The sequence below is a fragment of the Cajanus cajan genome, chromosome 3 (genome assembly GCF_000230855.2).
Source record: "Cajanus cajan strain Asha chromosome 3, NIPB_CcT2T_4, whole genome shotgun sequence".
Taxonomy (NCBI): domain Eukaryota; kingdom Viridiplantae; phylum Streptophyta; class Magnoliopsida; order Fabales; family Fabaceae; genus Cajanus; species Cajanus cajan.
In genome coordinates this window covers 65711775-65718029 of record NC_138519.1, presented here as the reverse complement: position 1 = coordinate 65718029, position 6255 = coordinate 65711775, and positions in this window count along the sequence as shown.

The following is a 6255-nucleotide window of genomic DNA, read 5'->3' as shown; positions in this document are numbered from 1 at the left end:
TTTTTCTTTTTCATAACATGCTTCCTTTGTAAAGTTGGACATTCAAAACGAGTGATGTGGGAAGTGAGTTACTCATCTTGCTTGTTTTCCTTGATGAAGAATTTGTTTCCATTTGATTCCTTTTGAGAAATTTTCAAACTCTCATAAAAAGGTTGAAACCCTCGTCATCCTTTTCATCACCACTAGACACTTTGGACTCTACCATTAGCGTTGGGACAACTTGTAGAGTAAAATTTTTCTTTTAACTTTAGAATTTCCTCTCTTGTTACTAATTGAGACAACTTAGTGTGTCATTCAAGTAAATTACTAAAAACAATACAATTGAATCAAAGTTGTAAAATCATAAGACTCACTAATAGTTGCAACCTTTGGTTACTAAGACTTATTCAAATGCTTCAAGATTTTCACATTTAGTTTATCTTTATAAAAAAATTTGCCAAGACCAATAAAATTATTTACTATATGTGAAAAACATTTTTTACAATTCAGTTATGATTTCTCTTTCCTCCATTTGAAACATTGTATATTGCTTGATAAGAGTATGTTTTCTTCATTTTTGGACTTCAAAGTTGAAAGCTTAAACTTTTCTTGTGTCATGTTCCTTAAATAACTATTTGCCAAATATCACATTGAGCTCTTGACCTTTAAGCATACCTATAAAATATTTTGAAATGGCATTAAGATACCCATTTTATGGCAAGTTCTTTGAGGTTAGTTACAATAATTTCCCTTGGAATTCGTTTGTATTTTCCATCAAGAACACCAAACTTTCTAATGATACACCTCATTATAGTATGAGCTTTCTTACAATAATAATGACGAGTAATGCTAAACTGATTTGATGTTTTAGGGAATGCAACAAAGTCCTTTTTAGGCTTATGATTAGCATGTATATTATAGCTAAGTCCAATTTTATTAATCATATACCACAACCAATCATCATAATGCAAAAATTGGATAGGTCCTGTCTATGTTCATTGGAGTCTCCTAAAAAGATATACAAAATTCATCAAGTTATTCTAAATGATCAAAATAACCAATTATTAATGAAATTCCTTGTTGACTCTTATTAAAATACTTGTTTTGATGAGGCTTCAAAATACATCATAAGTTAGACCTATGCTAAGAAATAACTAGCCTACAATGAATAGGGATGGTATAATAATACTATGAATAATCCAATACCAGGTATTGGTAATAATATTAGCAAAATGACATTTTGCTTACCTAAAAGCATATCAATCCATTTTTACCTTTGTTAAACTTAACAATAAGGTTTTTCTAATAAAAGATGATGTTAAGTTTGACTAAGAAAAGGAAGATGTATATAAGGATTTCTAGAAACTGGAACTTCATAAGTTTCATTTCTAGTGAATCTTAGAGAGAAGTTAAAGAGAGAAGCTCCGTGACTAGGTAGAACATCTCTACATTGAATCCTTTCTGAAACATCCTTACCTTTGCCTGAAGTTGAGATCAAGTCTCTAAAGTTGATTTAATCCTTGTGGAACTTGGACTCTAAGGAGAGAAGTTGACCTTAGAAGTTATGGCGGTTTTCTTCTTCCCCTTTGATTCTAGCTTCCAAGAATCTATTTGAGGTAATGAAAACTTCTTGTTTAATTATTTGATATTGACAGACATCTTTTATGTTGGTAATTCACCCATTGGTGACTTTAATGTTGAGTTTGATGGATTTGAAGTTGTATTGTTATATGAAATTTTGTGGTTGTTGAACCAATTACTCAAAAGTTGTTAAATTCATATTTTTGATTTATTGCATATATGATATGTTACCAAAATTGTAGTCTTGATGTTGTCCGAGTTGATTCAATGGTTTGCATGCAAGTTTCGATGGTTGGATGAAGGAGGAGATTGCCTACACATCAAAGGTGCAAGGTATCCTCACTAAGCAAGCCTTCATAAGTTAAAGGCCAAGCCTAGATTTCATTGTATTTGCTTAGAGACATGTTAGTCTCTTAAAAAATGATGATGAGCATAAAGGACAGGCATCAAGTTAATTTTATTTAATCCTTGGTTAATGAATACCAATGTCGTGGTAGACTCACACTAAAGTTTTTTATCCTTTATAAAAGTATTGATCTTTCTAGTCTAAGTAGTGAGACTTGAGAAACCAAAAGTTATTTACTTATCTATTATGCCAAATGTTGTTTTTGACGAGGTCCCAATACAGGCCAGACATTGTATTGACTTGACCTAGAGATGAAGGATCATACCTTGTAGGTTTGATAAGATTAAACCACTTAAATTGCTCATTGTGTTGTTGGATATCTCTAAATTTGAAAACGCGTAATGACACATGAAGTTGTTAAAGTTGTTGAGTTGTTACATTTATAGTTGATTTTAAGTTGTTAAATTGAAAGTAGCATTTGTCGTTCAAAGTTATGAAAGTTGTTAAGTAGTTTAAGTTTTTATGTTGTAAGTTATGAAATGAGTTACTAAGTTGTTTTCTTAATGTTGAATGTTGTTTCATGTAGGAGTTGTTTAAAGTTGAATTTGATTGCTTTTAAAGCTTTTATTATATATTGTTGCCGAAAAACTTATCCTTATGTTGATTATACTTGATATAAGAACGCATCATGAATAGGTTAGAGGGGTGGCTTGGAGAAAAAAAAATTCATGTTTGTAGTGGTCATGTTGTTGGTGCTACTGTAATGTAGCTTGTATAGTTGTCTTGATTAACACTAGGATTTTATTTCAGTTTTGGATTTTGTATATGTTGTATAGATACAAGGATGAACGTAACCCCATAAGGGGATTTATGTTTTCAAGAGTTGCTTTATCTTTATATGCACCCTTTATATATAAAATGCTGAATGAATACTTGGGAATTGTTTACATGATGTCCTAGGTTAGTTGACTTATATTTTTTGCTGCTTTTATGTTGTACTCGTATGACAACCTATTAGGTCATTACACATGTGGTTTATGATGCACCATAAACAACTACCCTTAGGTTAATCCAACTTCCAATTATTCTAATGTTATTATGGGTAATTTTGAGCATGCTCGAGAAATGTTCAACATAATCAAGATATTAATACAATATTGTGTGGGAAATTGAAATAAGGATTTTAAATATCCTTTATTTGAACCTTTCCTGGTGTGAAATAGAAAGTAAATTTTGGTTAAGTATTTTGGCCTCTACTTGGTAAAAAATTATTAAGAACAATTGTTCAAGAATATCAAAAGTGATTGTTTGATATAGTCAAAAAAGACTTAGAAGAAATTTGCATGTATTTTTGCATATCTTGAAAAATTCTATTTGATAAATTTGATAGTTACATCGAAAAGGCAATTATGGCTACCCAAATAATTTAGTAATTATCTAAAAAAGTCATATTTTTCAAGAAAATGTGATCAAATATAGAGTAGTTATCAACAATTACTAGAAGAAGTTACTACATCAATTTTGACATGTTACTACCTAGAGAACACATGTCAAAATTGTGTAATAAGTAGGTAGTTATTGAACATATGTCAAATTCTTTCATTTTGACTCTAGACTAGAAAAACTATAAATAAGGGGACCTTGGTCATTTGTTTATTTGTGATTGCATCTAACACAACACTCCAAGCATCATTCACATCAATACTAATGGCTCAAGGTTTCTGAAAAAAATGTGTATGTAATTCACTACTTAGTGTAGTTTGTCTTTCTATAACTATTTCGACTTTTGATAACACTTTCTTATACTTTTTTTATAACTCATTTTTGTTGCATTTCTACTTTCTATGACTCATTTTCCTCCTCATGACTCCTTTAACTTTTTATGATCTTTTTTTCCCCTTTAGATGAATCCTTAATTGTTTATCTACGTGTTATATCTATTATATAAATAATAAAGCAATAGGCTAGGGAATTTACATCTTCAAACTTTATTAGGAAATCGACACCTATAAAAAATAATGGGTTTTTGGTCTTTTCATTCAATACTATAATTGAACTTCCTATAAATTACTATATTTTCCAAAATTTTAAGTTTGTCATGTGCAAGTGTTGAGGGCAAATTTGGTCCTTGGAAAATAAAATGCATGATATGACTACTAGAAAAGTTAATTCCACTACCTATCCTATGAGAAAAGCAACATTGCACTTTTTGTTGTTGTTTCTGTACCCATTTTTTGTATCCATCACACAAGTCTCTCCAAAGCCCTTACTTTACTTTACTTTTTTTCTTCTTTCATTTCTTTATGTTTTGTTCATTAAATTTTTCTTCTTATTTTTACACATTATATTCTTTGTGTACATTGTAGATAAATCACATAGCTCTTTTTTTTTTCTTTTTTTTTTCTTCTGGAAAACCATGAAACATGATACTTAAAATTTTAAATTTTAAAAATTGTTGATAAATAATTATTTTGTGCAAATTAAATTTTATATGTAAATTGACTAGTACAAAAAATGCATAAAACATAAGATATAAAGATAAATATTTTACACAAAATACATTAACATATCAGTGATTACAAAATTTATAATCATTAATATCATACATTATTTATACCAATCATGGATAATATTGAGGTTTTCAATTTGCATTAGTACAAAAATACTATTTCTTGACGCATTTTCTATGTCGACTATTATCCACATGACATAGAAGGTGACATTATGACATACTTGTAAATATGCCAAAAAAATATATATGACAGTGTTAACTTACCTATAATAAAATGTTCTTTCTATAACTAATAAGTCAACACCAGTCATAAAATGTATTGGTTAGTCTTTGACTCCAACCTTTTTATAATAGGTGTTGACTTACCTATCATAGAATGAAACATCCTATGATGGGTGAATCAACACACGTGTAGAGAAAAGATAAACATTAAGAAGGAAGTTTAAAATAGTGTATATAAAAAACTCGTACACTTTTTTTAGTAAGGTAGTAACGCTAGTCAGATGAAGTAAGAAGAGTAGTCAAATGTTATCAATCCAACTAGATTAAGTTCCACTATCTTTAAACAAAGATATAAATATTCCTTTACCAAGCCACTTTTGACTCAATCCTAAATATTAATTGACTTGTCTCTTTAAGTAACTATCTAAGTATTCTTTTAACAATAAGCCTTTTCAAGCTTAACAACTAAATGTTCTTTTACAGCCAAGTCTCTTTAAATTCAAAACAAATATTCTTTTACAAGAAGCCTTTCAAAGCTCAACCTTATAATAATGGTTATTAAGGTTACACAAATGTTATGTTCGTCTCATTTAAACGTTATACAACTAATTGTAAAACAATGAGTGTTTACAAGAAAGAATGTATTTTTTAGAGAATATGTTTCTGTACTAATATATATCGCATCTCCATCTTTCTTGTGCTTTGAAACTTCTTATATAGTAGCTTGGAGAAGATGACTATCGTAACACTTTGAGTATAACTCATAAGTTTGCTTTGTTTATCTTTATCGCCTTCCCTTATGGTGGTAGGTAATCATTTGACACATTTAATGTGAATATTAAATACATTTCATCAAATAGTACCTCTTATCTGATTAAGGATACTACTTATCAACTTTCTATACCAAATAGAGCTTGCAAAAGCAATGTCAATGTAGAGTGGCTATAGTAGTGACTTTATTTATGACTTCATGGATTTGGTTCTAACGGAAAACATGATTCTTCTCTTTAACAGATTTGTGAATTCCACGACGGTCTTTTGATTTGATCCGTTAAGAATGAAGCATTCAAAGCGAACATTGTCGTTAGTTTCAATAAATGATAAATATTTAATATATATGAGACAGATTGTATGCTTCGTCTTTCAAGAATATGTTTCAGAGACATTTTCAAAGACATTTTTTATATATAAAAATGTTTTTGTCTGTTAGCATTAAAAAAAACCTACGAGCTTAGAAAATCCTCTTTTGACCTAACAACATGTCATAAAATGTGTCCTTATTAGGTCATTGAAAGCAGGAATTGAGTTTAAACTCTACTATTTCATCATTTTCTTCGTTCGAACAACATCAATCATTGAAACAATTTCTAGTGACACCTTCCGTTCAACCACTGCCTCTATTTAACCAAAATCTTTATTTAAACAAAAATTACACTACAAGATAGTACATTATAATAAATGAAGACTAAATTAATCTAAAAACTATTATTTATGGTATACCATACAATAGATAAACAATGACGTACTCTATAATTCATCATTTGATAAAACATATAAATAATAACTTGCTTTTATGGGATGCTGTAAATTTACATTTGAAAGTCAAGATTGACAA